Below are 15,110 nucleotides of genomic sequence, written 5' to 3' on the forward strand. Positions count from 1 at the left end.
CAACTGTCTTAAAATGGGTCCTTGTATGCACTTTATTATCCATAACAAAAATGTCTAGATCTATAAAATATTATCTCTTTCTGACTAAAGGAGCCAAGATTCCAATCACTATTAATGAGGTCCTTGATAAAAGATACTATGTTCATCACCTTCCCAGATGAACAAAATGTCGTGAATGAAACACTGATTGAAATGAATATTCTCATGATGTAATTGCCATTCAAAGGCTCCCATATAGAGATTAGCCAGGCTAGGGACAAATTTAGTCCCCATTGCCATTCCCTTTATTTCAAGAAAATAGTTGTCATTGTATCTGAAATAATTGTTTTTCAGGATAAAACTTATTGCATTCAATAAAAATTCCCTCTGATGACACAGCATAAGGGGATCCTCTTTTACAAATAACTCAGCAGCCTCTATACCCTTTTTATGCGGAATGTTCGTATAGAGAGCTTTAACATCCATGGTGACCCAATAAAATGACACCTTCCTTGTAATATTCTTCAAAAGTGTTAGAAGGTGCCCCATATCTTTTAGATATGCTGGAAGAGTGACTACGTACCTTTTGAAGGTGCCTGTCAATGAATTCAGATAACCGACTGGTCACGAAATCAACCCCTGACACAATCGGTCTCCCTGATGGATGCGGTGGGGCTTTATGCAATTTGGGTAAAAAATAAAAATACGGTATATTGGGGTTCTTTAAACATATAAAATTTCTCTCAGTTTTAGTCATGCTGCCGTTGGAAAGGGCTTGATCTGCAAGCTGATATAATTCTTTCTGAATTTTCCATGTCAGATCTTCCAAGATCCTCACGTAATTGTCTCTATCCCCCAATATGTGGAGGGCCTCTGATATGTAATAATTATCTAAAATTACTGTAAAGCTGTAAAGTACATAAGGAAGCGGCCATGGACTGCATAGATGGAGCATGCCTGTAAGGCTAAGAAGTGGTTGCAACCTCCAGTCTGGGGTTAAGTTTGAACAAAAAGGGGTGTTACCTTAAAAGTTAAAAGTGAGGAGAGTGGGAGGGGTGGCATATTCTGCAGTGGGACATCAGTACATGCAGTCTGAAAAGAATCTAATATTCCTCTATGTGTATACATATTTTTTTCCTCGGTACCTCTGAAGTAACAACGACTTCATTATATTTTTTGTGCGAACGGCAGGTGGATGTACACCATTGCTAGGCTGCTTGACAGCCTCATCACGTCTCCCATATACTGTCCTCTCCCCCTCATCACATCCCCCAAATACTGTCCTCTCCCCCTCATCACGTCCCCCATATACTGTCCTCTACCCTCATCACATCCCCCATATACTGTCCTCTCCCCTTATCACAGCCCACATATACTGTCCTCTGCCCTCATCACAGCCCCCATATACTGTACTCTGCCCTCATCACAGCCCCCATATACTGTCCTCTCCCCCTCATCACATCCCCCAAATACTGTCCTCTCCCCCTCATCACATCCCCCATATACTGTCCTCTCCCCTCATCACTTCCCCGATATACTGTCCTCTCCCCTCATCACATCCCCCATATACTGTCCTCTCCCCTTATCACAGCCCCCATATACTGTCCTCTCCCCTCATCACATCCTTCAAATACTGTCCTCTCCACCTCATCACATCCCCCATATACGGTCCTCTCCGCTCATAACATCCCCCATATACTGTCCTCTCCCCTCATCACACACCCCATATACTGTCCTCTCCCCTCATCACATCCCCCATATACTGTCCTCTCCCCTCATCACATCCCCCATACACTGTCCTCTCCCTCATCACATAACCCATATACTGGCCTCTCCCCCTCATCACATCCCCATATACTGTCCTCCCTCATCACATCCCCCAATATACTGTCCTCCCTCATCACATCTCCCCATATACTGTCCTCTTCCTTCATTACATCCCCAATATACTGTCCCCTCCCCTCATCACATCCCCAATATACTGACCCCCCCTCATAACAACCCCCATATATTGTTCTGTCTCTCCCTCATAAAATCCTTTATATACTGCCCTCTCCCTCAGCATAGCCCTCATATACTGCCCTCTCCCTCCTCATTAGAGCCCATGTATACTGTCCTCTCTCCCCTCATTATAGACTCCCAAAAATATACTGTCCCCTCCCATCATCACATCCCCATATACTGCCCCCCGATAACAACCCCCATATATTGTCCTGTCTCCCCCTCATCACATCCCTCATCATAGCCCGTACATATTGTCCTCTCTGCGCTCATTAGAGACCCCATATACTGTCCTCTCCCACCTCATCACATTACCCATAATCTGCCCTCTCTCTCATCACATTCCTCATATATTGCCCCCTCCCCTCATCACATCCCCCATATTCTGTCCCCTCCCCTCATCGCATCCCCCATATACTGTTCCCTCCCCTCCTCCCATCTCCCATATGCTGTCCTCTCTTCCTAATAACATCCTCCATAGACTGTAAACATCGTCCTCCCCCTCATTACATCCCCCATATACTGTCCTCACCCCCCTTATCACATCTGCCATATACTATTCTCTCCACTCATAATATCCCCTATACTGTCCTCTCTCCCCTTATCACATCCCCACATACTAACCTCTTCCTTCATCACATCGCCCATATAGTATCCTCTCTCCCCTTATCACATCCCCTATATACTGTCCCCTCCCCTTATCACATCCCCCATATACTATCCTCTCCCCTCATCATATCCCCTATACATCACAATTATCATATACTGTCTTCTCCTTTCTCATCACATTTTGCATATACGGTCCTCTCCCCACAATTACAGACCCCATGTAGTCCTCTCTCCCCTTATCACATCCTGCATATACTTTCTGGTACTGATTTACCTTGACACCACTGGAAGTGGTGGATGTACACCACTGCTAGGCTGCTTGACAGCCTCATTACATCTCCCATATACTGTCCTCTCCCCTCATCACAGCCCCCATATACTGTCCTCTCCCCCCTCATCACATCCGCCAAATACTGTCCTCTCCCCCTCATTACATCCCCCATATGCTGTCCTCTCCCCTCATCACATCCCCCATATACTGTCCTCCCTCATCACATCCCCCATATACTGTCCTCTTCTTTCATCACATCCCCCATATACTGTCCCCTCCCCTCATCACATCCCCCAAATACTGTCCTCTCCCCCTCATCACATCCCCCATATACTGTCCTCTCCACTGATCACATCCCCCATATACTGTCCTCTCCCCTCATCACATCCCCCATATACTTTCCTCTCCCTCATAACATAACCCATATACTGGCCTCTCTCCCTCATCCCATCCCCCATATACTGTCCTACCTCATCACATCCCCCAATATACTGTCCTCCCTCATCACATCCCCCATATACTGTCCTCTTCCTTCATCACATCCCCCATATACTGTCCCCTCCCCTCATCACATCCGCAAAAAAACTGACCCCCCCTCATAACAACCCCCATATATTGTTCTGTCTCTCCCTCATAACATCCTTAATATACTGCCCTCTCCCTCATCATAGCGTTCATATACTCTCCTCTCCCTCCTCATTAGAGCCCCTGTATACTGTCCTCTCTCCCTTCATTATAGACTCCAATATACTGTCCCCTCCCCTCATCACATCCCCATATACTGCCCCCCCATAACAACCCCCATATATTGTCCTTTCTTACCCTCATCACATCCCCATATACTGCCCCCCCATAACAACCCCCATATATTGTCCTGTCTTACCCTCATCCCATCCCCCATATACTGTCCTACCTCATCACATCCCCCAATATACTGTCCTCCCTCATCACATCCCCCATATACTGTCCTCTTCCTTCATCACATCCCCCATATACTGTCCCCTCCCCTCATCACATCCGCAAAAAAACTGACCCCCCCTCATAACAACCCCCATATATTGTTCTGTCTCTCCCTCATAACATCCTTCATATACTGCCCTCTCCCTCATCATAGCGTTCATATACTCTCCTCTCCCTCCTCATTAGAGCCCCTGTATACTGTCCTCTCTCCCTTCATTATAGACTCCAATATACTGTCCCCTCCCCTCATCACATCCCCATATACTGCCCCCCCATAACAACCCCCATATATTGTCCTGTCTTACCCTCATCACATCCCTCATATACTGTCCGATCCCTCCTCATCATAGCCCTTATATACTTTCCTCTCTACGCTCATTAGAGACCCCATATACTGTCCTCTCCCCCTCATCACATTACCCATAATCTGCCCTCTCTCTCATCACATTCCTCATATACTGTCCCCTCCCCTCATCATATCCCCAATATACCGTCCCCTCCCCTCATCGCATCCCCCATATACTGTTCCCTCCCCTCATCCCTTCCCCCATATGCTGTCCTCTCACTCATAACATCCTCCATAGACTGTCCTCCCCCTCATCACATCCCCCATATACTGTCCTCTCCCTTTATCACTTCCCCCATATACTGTCCTCTCCCCTTATCACATCCCCCATATACTGTCCTCCCTCATCACATCCCCCAATATACTGTCCTCCCTCATCACATCTCCCCATATACTGTCCTCTTCCTTCATCACATCCCCCATATACTGTCCTCTTCCTTCATCACATCCCCCATATACTGTCCCCTCCCCTCATCACATCCCCAATATACTGACCCCCCCTCATAACAACCCCCATATAATGTTCTGTCTCCCCCTCATAACATCCTTCATATACTGCCCTCTCCCTCATCATAGCCCTCATATACTGTCCTCTCCCTCCTTATGAGAGCCCCTGTATACTGTCCTCTCTCCCCTCATTATAGACTCCAATATACTGTCCCCTCCCCTTATCCCACCCCCATATGCTGTCCCCTACCCTCATCGCATCCCCATATACTGTTTCCTCCCCTCATTCCATTCCCCATATGCTGTCCTCTCCCTCATAACATCCTCCATAGACCGTTCTCCCCCTCAATACATCCCCCATATACTGTCCTCACCCCCTTTATCACATCCACGATATACTATCCTCTCCACTCCTCTCCACTCCTTTCTCATCACATTTTGCATATACTGTCCCCCCCCCCCCAATTACAGACCCCCATGTAGTCCTATCTCCCCTTATCACATCCTGCATATACTTTCTGGTACTGATTTACCTTGACGCCACTGGAAGTGGTGGATGTACATCACTGCTAAGCTGCTTGATAGCCTCATCACATCTCACATATACTGTCCTCTCCCCTCATCATAGCCCCCTATATACTGTCCTCTTCCCCTCATCACATCCCCCATATACTGTCCTCTCCCCCACATCACATCCCCCACATACTGTCCTCTCCCCTCATCACATCCCCCAAATACCGTCCTCTCATCACACCCCCCCAAATACCGTGCTCTCCCCTCATCACAGTCCCCATATACTGTCCTCTGCCTTCATCACATCCCCCAAATACTGTCCTCTCCCCTTATCACATCCCCCATATACTGTCCTCTCCCCTCATCACATCCCCCATATACTGTCCTCTGCCCTCATCACAGCCCCCATATACTGTCCTCTGCCCTCATCAGAGCCCCCATATACTGTCCTCTCCCCCTCATCACATCCCCCGAATACTGTCCTCTCCCCTCATCACATCCCCCATATACTGTCCTCTCCCCTCATCACATCCCCCATATACTTTCCTCCCCCTCATCACACCCCTCATATACTGTCCTCCCTCATCACACCCCCCCCCCGTATACTGTCCTCCCTCATCACATCCCCCCATATACTGTCGTCTTCCTGCATCACACCCCCCATATACTTTCCTCTCCCTCATCACATAACCCATATACTGGCCTCTACTCTCATCCCATCCCCAATATACTTTCCTCTCCCTCATCACATAACCCATATACTGGCCTCTCCCCTCATCACATCCCCATATACTGTCCTCCCTCATCACATCCCCCGATATTCTGTCCTCCCTCACCACATCCCCCCATATACTGTCCTCTTCCTTCATCACGTCCCCCATATACTGTCCCCTCCCCTCATCATATCCCCAATATACTGACCCCCCCCTCATAACAACCCCCATAAATTGTTCTGTCTCCCCCTCATAACATCCTTCATATACTGTCCTCTTCCTTCATCACGTCCCCCATATACTGTCCTCTTCCTTCATCACGTCCCCCATATACTGTCCCCTCCCCTCATCACATCCCCAATATACTGACCCCCCCCTCATAACAACCCCCATATAATGTTCTGTCTCCCCCTCATAACATCCTTCATATACTGCCCTCTCCCTCATCATAGCCCTCATATACTGTCCTCTCCCTCCTCGTTAGAGCCCCTGTATACTGTTCTCTCTCCCCTCATTATAGACTCCAATATACTGTCCCCTCCCCTCATCACATCCGCATATACTGCCCCCCATAACCCCCATATATTGTCCTGTCTCCCCCTCATCACATCCCTTATATACTGTCCAATACCTCCTCATAATAGCCCCTATATACTGTCCTCTCTGCGCTCATTAGAGACCCCATATACTGTCCTCTCCTCCCTCATCACATTACCCATAATCTGCCCTCTCTCTCATCACATTCCTCATATACTGCCCCCTCCCCTCATCACATCCCCCATATTCTGTCCCCTCCCCTTATCGCATCCCCCATATACTGTTCCCTCCCCTCCTCCCATCCCCCATATGCTGTCCTCTCCCTCATAACATCCTCCATAGACCGTCCTCCCCCTCATTACATCCCCCATATACTGTCCTCACCCCCCTTATCACATCCGCCATATACTATCCTCTCCACTTATAATATCCCCTATACTGTCCTCTCTCCCCTTATCACATCCCCCATATACTTTACTTTCTTTCTTATCACATCCCCACATACTAACCTCTTCCTTCATCACACCCCCCATATAGTATCCTCTCTCCCCTTATCACATCCCCTTTATACTGTCCCCTCCCCTTATCACATCCCCCATATACTATCCTCTCCCCTCATCATATCCCCTATACATCACAATTATCATATACTGTTTTCTCCTTTCTCGTCACATTCCGCATATACTGTCCTCTCCCCCCAATTACAGACCCCATGTAGTCCTCTCTCCCCTTATCACATCCTGCATATACTTTCTGGTACTGATTTACCTTGACACCAGGTATATCAGCTAGTACTACATTTGTGTGTAGCTCTTCCTAATTCAGTTTAAACTGTTTTTCATACCTTGCAAAATTTTATTACTATTGTCGTCCTATTACATACGTAATTGGGTTATGATTAATTGGTGTTCGACCTCCTGGGAGCCCTGCCAGTCCTGAGAATGAAAGGCCTTCAAATGTAGCTCTGCATAGTGGTACTCTCTGCAACTTGCCTGTGCAGGAAACTGCAGTCTGCCCCATGCACTTAACCCTTTAAGGACGCGGCCCTTTTTCGTTTTTTATTTCATTTTTGGTTTTTCCTCCCCCCTTTTAAAAAATCATAACTCTTTTATTTATCTATCGATCCATGTCTGAGGGCTTGATTTTTGTGAGATGAGTTGTATTTTTCAATGGTCCTATTTAATGTACCGTATAATGTACTGAAAAACTTAAAAAAATTCTAAATGGAGTGAAATGGAAACTTACGATTCTTTGATCGCTCCTGCAGTATGATGTAATGGCATAGCATTACACTATACCCCGATCTGACAAGCATTCTATCAATCGTCGTTTGCTCATTTGCTTGGGCAAGTGATAATCGTTCCATGTAAAAGCACCCAAAAGCAGGGAGGTAGATAAGGACTTCATTCTGTATTGTCTTCTGTGTATTTCTGATACTTAAAGGGGTTCTGTCACTAAAAAAGATAAATGCTATACTTATCTATTCCTCCACCACTCCCCCCCCCCCCCCTCATACTTACCAGATCTTCACCTCCCTTATCTTCTCCTGTCTCCTGCAGTCCAGGGGGTCACTTCACCTCCAGCTGCCTGATTCTTCTCCCTTCTGTGAGATTACGTACATTTAGTTGGCAGTCTTCCAATGAACGTTATGTCACAACTCACAGGCCAGCAGGAGGACTGCCTATCTTCTTCAGGGATTGCTCATGCGAGCTGTGTCTGAAATAGATTACTATTCCTTCCTAGGCAGTGAAGCTACAGCACAGGGATGTGACCTTCACTGACCCAGCCGAAGGAATTTGAGATATGCAGACCTGATAACAAGCTGGGCTTAGCCTGCAGTGAGCTGACCTGGGACACTGGAGAAGCTGACAAAACCCCTTTAAGCCCCATTTACATGCAAAGATGATCACTCACAATTTGTTCAAAAGATAGTTTGAGTGACAGTTTTGAGCGATCATTTTGCATAAGCTACTAATGTGAACTTACTAATCATCAGTAGTAGTTTATTAACTTCATTTGCATGTATTTAGAGAACAGCAGGTTATCTGTCTCTAAGTACATCTCTTTTGCTCTGCTGTGGGCTGCACATTGAATTCAATGTTATCAGCACTCCCCATGGAGAACTTACAGTGCAGTCCCTGCTATCCGGGACAATGGATTTTATGCTGACTTGAATTCAGTCCTCCAGTGCTGCCCACCATACTTCTCCTGCATGCTATGTCATCAAACAAGATCCACCTACACAATTGTGACATTTTCTGCCCCATCACCTAGTGTCATCTTGGCATTGTGGTAATGCAGACTGAGGATAATTAACCTGGACAGCTGTATAGGTGTGTCTGGAGGAGATAAAACCTCCAGACCCACTGAGTTGCAGAGAGCTAAGGGAGGATGCTGAGCCAACTGCAGGAGCTGCAAGCCTGAGGGCCGGTGTGCACCAAACTGTGTCTGTCACGAGTCCGACAGGGAAGGACGCCCCCTAGACACTCTGGTTGGGTATGGTGACAAAGATACTGTGGTTTTTAAACCCAGAAGGAGAGAAAGAAAGTTCTCAGGACTTCAAATCCAGAGGGTTAAATGAACTGTGTTGAAATGAGAATGCTAATGTCTGGTCAGTGGTCAGTCGGCCAGGTTTTGTCTTGTGTTCTGGTGTATGTGTAGTTTGGAAATACTGCGAACCATTGCAATAAAGCTGAAGGAGATTTAAAGAAGTCCGGTTGTCCATAGTCTCTGTAAGAGTGGTACAATCCATCTCAGGTGAAGTGGATGGCAATCTTATTTGCTGACTAAAGCCCAAGTTGTCACAGCACGCAGGTGGGGGTCGCTGTTACAGATTTTGCATTGGGACCCAGGAGCTCTTGTACTCTTAACATGATCAGTGAGAGTCATTATGTTGGATGTAGATGCTACAACTTTTCTGTGGATTGTTTTGTATTTGCAACAAATTTGCATAATAAAGTCGCGTGTCTGGATGCAGCCCTAAACTACAGTGTCATAATAACACGTCAGCCCTATAGACTTTAAAGAAGCCCCAGGGTCTTGGAGTGTGACAGTTCCCGGGAGGGGGGGGGGCATCTTCATCTATGGCCTCCTCAAAGTTCCGCGGACGTGCTGCTGGCTTCTATGCATGTGTGCCACTGGCAAAATGTCAGGCGCATGCATAGAAACCAGGAAAGCCCTGGAAATTTGAAATCTCCCTGCTCCCAAAGCCTGGAGATTTCACGGTGGGATATGGTATCCGGTCATGCGATCATGTAAATGTTAAAGTTCTCTCTCCTCACGGATCTGATCCATGAGAGAAGATGAAATCACTTACTTAAGGCCCCCAGATTTGTCCCCCAGCAGGATCTTTATCCACGGACCTTTACCTGGCTTCTGTCCATCAGGAAAATGGCAGATGTAAGTGGAGATTTAAAGCCTGGAGCAGTGAACAGGGCGCGGTGAGCGGTCCATGGTCACGCGATCATCCTTATCTTTTGGTATTTATTATCCATATGTAAAAGTTAAAAAAATAATTTAGATCGTTACCTGCAATGCCTACATAATTTACAATAAGTCCCCCGGGAATGCTTACTTTCCTGCAGTTCCAGGAGCAGCTTGTTGAGTGCCTTCTGTTTGAGACCACCGCACCTCAGCAAGGATACGAGACTGAGGAAGTACAAAGGTTCACAGAGCACAACTTTTTACACTGAGGTCAAGAAATAAAAACAAAAAAAACATGGCAAAAATAATGTGTTTTCTCTCTCTGCTCTCAAAGAAATAAAAAAAACAATAAAAGTTTTACAATATATTATATGTACCTAAAAATGGTACAGATAAAAACTACAGTTCGTCGCCCAAAAAAACAAGCCCTTCCGGTGTATGTGCAGCTTGGAAATACTGTGAACCATTGCTGTGTGCAATAAAGCTGGCAGACACCAAAGATTTAAAGAAGTCCGGTTGTCCAGAGGGTTAAATGAACCGTGGTGAAATGAGAATGCTAATGTCTGATCAGTGGATAGCCGGCCAGGTTTTGTCTTGTGTTCTGGTGTATGTGCAGTTTGGAAATACTGCGAACCATTGCAACAAAGCTGGAGGAGATTTAAAGAAGTCCGGTTGCCCAGAGTCTCTGTAAGAGTGGCACAATCCATCTCAGGTGAAGTGGATGGCAATCCTATTTTCTGACTAAACCCCAAGTTGTCACAGCACACAGGTGGGGGGTCGCTGTTACAGATTTTGCATTGGGACCCAGGAGCTTTTGTACTCCTAACATGATCAGTGAGAGTCATTATGTTGGATGTAGATGCTACAACTTTTCTGTGGATTTTTTCGCATTTTCAAAACAGAAATGGACACATGAAACAACTTCCAGCAGGTCTGCAGACAACATCAGACTTGAGAGGTGCAAAATAAAATTATCTTTCAACCTGAGATATGAATCTGTCATATTTTTGTACATTTTTGGAGCATTCAGCTCCATGGAGATGATTATCTAACACCATCTACATTCTGTGGTGGCTCTGCAGTACATAAATATTAACACCCACTAAAAAGAGATTACTACTTTAATCTGGTTCTGAGACATCTGAAGAAAGAAAAACCACGTAAAACATTTTAACTTTAGGACCCCTATTCCTGCACTTCTGTCAGAGTCTTGGTAGCTTGTAGTTGGTTTTAGTGCATGTTTGTCTGTTCATTGCTTCTCTGAAGTAACTTTGGAAAGTGCTACAAATTGCATGTATGTTGAGCCAATGCTTTCCAATGGGTTCTTCCACACGAGCCATGTTTTGTAGTCTGCAACATTGCGAGACTACAAAATCGCAGCATGCTCTATACAACCATGATTTGCGATTTTGTTCTAGCTCATGTCTCCCTATGGAGCCTTCCTTTTTCTTGCATCGCATTGCACAAAAATGTGGTCTTCATGCTGTGCGATGCACATTTTATAGTAGGAAGTCCTACTGTAAAAGCCCTAGCTGCAGTAAAAAAAAAAAGAAATAATAATAATACATCACCTAAGAGGCACTGTCCGGCTCCGACGCTGGTCTCTTCTTCACGTCGACTTTTGTCTTCAGTCTTCTGCCAGCCCTTCCTGGATTGAAGGATCAAAATCCCTGCCTTCAGAAAAGGGCTGGCTGTGATTGGTTCATGAGGCCGGTGGATCAGCCAATTAGAGCCAGTGCTCAATGAACCAATTACAGCCATTCAATTAACCAATTTTCTCATGTCACTATTGTGTCGCCCTTTTGGATGCCCTTAGAAAAGCAGTATATCAGCAGCACTATCACTTGTACCACATCAGTGGGAGGTTAGCAAGTATGCAAAGCTTATATAACGGACCTGGCACAGTCCATATAGATCAGTCCCAAACGCCACAAATTTTGCATCCAAGAGTGCTTCAGATAAAATGCATCCGTCTTGATGCTCCTTTATTACTCCATAGACACAGAACTACGTTTTAACCAGCGCAGGGGTCTTTTCAAGTTACTAACATGTAACAAACACCTATACTGGTTGCATGCCTTGCAGCCGCAGGTGTGAGGCCATGATAGCACTGGCTTCCTTTGTTGATCGGATCATCCTGTTCAGTCAGTCTAATACATTGCAGCGTCAAAAATGGTTACTGCACCTGCGCACATTGTTGAATACTCGCTGATGGTGTCACTCCATCTCCATGGCAATCCAGTGTAAATCAGTACTGCAGCCCACATCTAACTCTCTCACTTGCTTATACTGTGATCAATGATCACCCTAATTGTGCTATATAACTCCGATTAAATAAACACATATACAGTGCCCATATTCACATGCCTATCTATACAGGATACTACAGTAATTAGAAAAAACTTGCATCCATACTAACTGCAATGTGTATGTGTCATCCATCAAAGGGTTATATGTATATATCAGAATAACAATAAGGATCTTACAGCGAACAATGAGTACCAGCACCTGAAGAATATTGTCATTCTCATAGTGCAACTACTCCAAAACAATGTGTATCTGTGAACGCCTATCTTCAGTCAACATTGAAAAATTCCTCTGTTTCTGTACATTCCACCCTCACAAATTGAGAAAGACTAAAATCTTATCATACATCATTAAAGGGCTCTTAATTACATCGCAGTACTGTCAAAACGGACATATAGATGTCATAGGGAAAATAAATCACATATAGCAAGTGAAATTTGAAAAAATATATATATATATTTTTTATATATTGCCGCCAGCTATGAGATTTTTACAGGGGTGAGCCAGGCAACGACACCACAACTGCCCCAGCATGGAGTCTGTAAAAAAAGATATGCATATTAAAAAACATTCAATAGTTAAAAACAATAGAACTGAAGACACATGCAGAAATCATGTCAAACATATGATAATGGGTCGTATTCCAAATTTAGTCCCATGGGCTATAACATATCAAGCTCAAATATCCACTTGGCCTCCCTGAATTTGAGTCTCCTCTTCCTGTCTTCCCCTCTCGCACTATGTGGCTCACAATCAATGATTTGGTATCTCAATTGGCTAATGGAATACTGTTTCTCCAAAAAATGTGTAGCCACCGCCACGTCAGTTCTGCATTCCATTGTAGTCTCACCAACACACAAAAGCCCACATAGTTCTGCGGCCCATTTGATTGCGGCCTCACATACATGCGTTTTGTAGAGAGAATTTGTAGCCCTTGAGAAAGAGGCCTTAGGAGAAATCACAGTAGGGAACCTGACCTACCTGCAGATTGTTACACACAGTTGACTATCCAGGTCAAGTTCAGCTCATAAATAACGCAGGACGTATTACAACCGAATCTCCCTCTGATCGAGTACCGTCTCCCTGTCCGTGGGTGGGTAAATGAATTAACTCTAAACATGTTACAACAGCTTGAGCAGCATAAGCAGGAGAAAATGCCTGTCTTCAGATCGGCAAGTAACCATTGTGTCAATGGTCTCTTACGGATATGAGTAGTATGGACTAATGTGTCCTTAAAAGTAACCCCACACCGGTAAGCCATTAATGGGGGCACACAAAATTCAGGAACATGAGGATGACACCGGGTCTACACTGCCCAATGCTTTCTGACAATCTATGTGTGTGACTCTACCACTCATGGGACATATGATAAAATAATGGGGATACGCGATTATTCTTTACTCTTTTCTACAGAAGTCAAAAGTGTGTTACGGTTAGTGGAACAGGCCTTCACCATAAATTGCTTTGTCAATCTATCAGGGTAGCCCCTTTGTTGGAATTTACTGCACATCTTGACTAGGCGTGCATCAATATTTTCATCCATTACAATCCTTCGCGCCCCCAACAGCTGGCTCCAAGGCAAGGAGTCGTACATTCTGGGCGGATGACAACTACTGTACTACAATACAACTATAGACTGTTTCTTTCAGTTTGTTTAGTATAAAGGTAAGTCTTCAGTTGTCCCTCGCTCTTATAAGTCATTGCGTTCAGAAACTGCACCCGTTCATTTGAGCTTGTGAGTGTAAACTTCAAGTCAGGGAGGATACTATTGAGTTCAAGGTGAAAGGAGTGTAACTCAGCTTCAGGTCCATCCCATATAATGAAAATATTGTCTATGTATCCCATCCAAATATGAACCTTAGGCCAATACTGCGACGTTTATATGTGTGATTGCTCTACATATGCCATATAAATATTGGCGTAAGTCGGAGCCACGTTCAAGCCTATCGCAGTCCCCCGACATTGCCTGTAGTAAGTATTACCATACAAAAAGTAGTTGCTATGAAGGATCATTTCTAACAATGTCAAAAGAAATGTCAACTTCCTATTGGCGCCTCTAGACCTATCTTGTGTTGGATGTTAGTATATGAGGTCAGTGTTTCTTATAAAGTATAGGTGTTTGTCACATCTTATTAACTTGAAAAAGACCCCTGCTCGGGTCAAAACATAGTTCTGCAGCCCATTTGAATGCGGCCTCATATACATGCGTTTTGTAGTGAGGATTTGTAGCCCATAAGAAAGAGGCCTTAGTAGAAATCATAATAGGGAACCTGACCTACCTGCAGATTGTTACACACATATAAGTTTAGCTCAAACAGGTACAGTGCCAAAGGATTCAACATATATGTGGTCAATAACTAGCTGGGGTCAGCTCAGAGAGGCTGGGTTGAGTGGGTGACTGCATATTAGCCTGCAATGAACAAGTTGCTCCTCCACACCATTGTCTGACTGACTGCATATCTTTAGAGCTTATGGCGGTTGCGCCTGCCCTACGGCGATTGTGCCTGCTTTATGGCGATCGTGCCTATGGCGACCGTGTCTGCTTTGCAGATTATCAGGTATTGCATTTTTGGCTTTTTCAGTGAATAATGTCTTTGTTGTTTTCCTCATCTCTGTGATTTTATGTAATTTATAGTGAGTTAGCGTAGGTACTGACGGACGCAATGTGGCCTCGACGTGGACCGTCAGCCTATGCGTTTTTGCCAAAATGCAGTACCAACACCCGCATTTTATCAGTATGCATTAGTATTTTTGTATGTAGTTTGCTAGGGTTGTTGGGGGGGCCCAAGATGTCAGCCAGCGTGGCCCACTTTGGAGATACAGGGCAACCTGCTGTTATATCAGTGAGGGTTGATATCCTGTATGGTGGATCACCATCCATTTGTGGCTGGCATCTTTGGTATCATTCACATGTGCAGGCTATCATTATATGGAGTCGCTCCTCCCCAATCTGGGCTGGGTTGAGTGGGTGACTGCATATTAGCCTGCAATGAACAAGTTGCTC

The 15,110-nt window shown here is 45.1% G+C and overlaps 1 long non-coding RNA gene across 1 annotated transcript in view; it reads right to left on the reverse strand.

Annotated features, from left to right (window-relative positions):
• Nucleotides 1-12,469: 12,469 nt before the first annotated feature.
• Nucleotides 12,470-15,110, reverse strand: part of LOC136582302 (uncharacterized) — a 70,482-nt gene continuing 67,841 nt past the window's right edge. The window contains exon 3 of the long non-coding RNA XR_010787168.1: nucleotides 12,470-12,645. This is a non-coding gene — a long non-coding RNA (uncharacterized lncRNA). The remainder of the gene's footprint in view (nucleotides 12,646-15,110) is intronic.

Source organism: Eleutherodactylus coqui, chromosome 11 (genome assembly GCF_035609145.1).
Source record: "Eleutherodactylus coqui strain aEleCoq1 chromosome 11, aEleCoq1.hap1, whole genome shotgun sequence".
NCBI classification, from domain to species: Eukaryota; Metazoa; Chordata; class Amphibia; order Anura; family Eleutherodactylidae; genus Eleutherodactylus; species Eleutherodactylus coqui.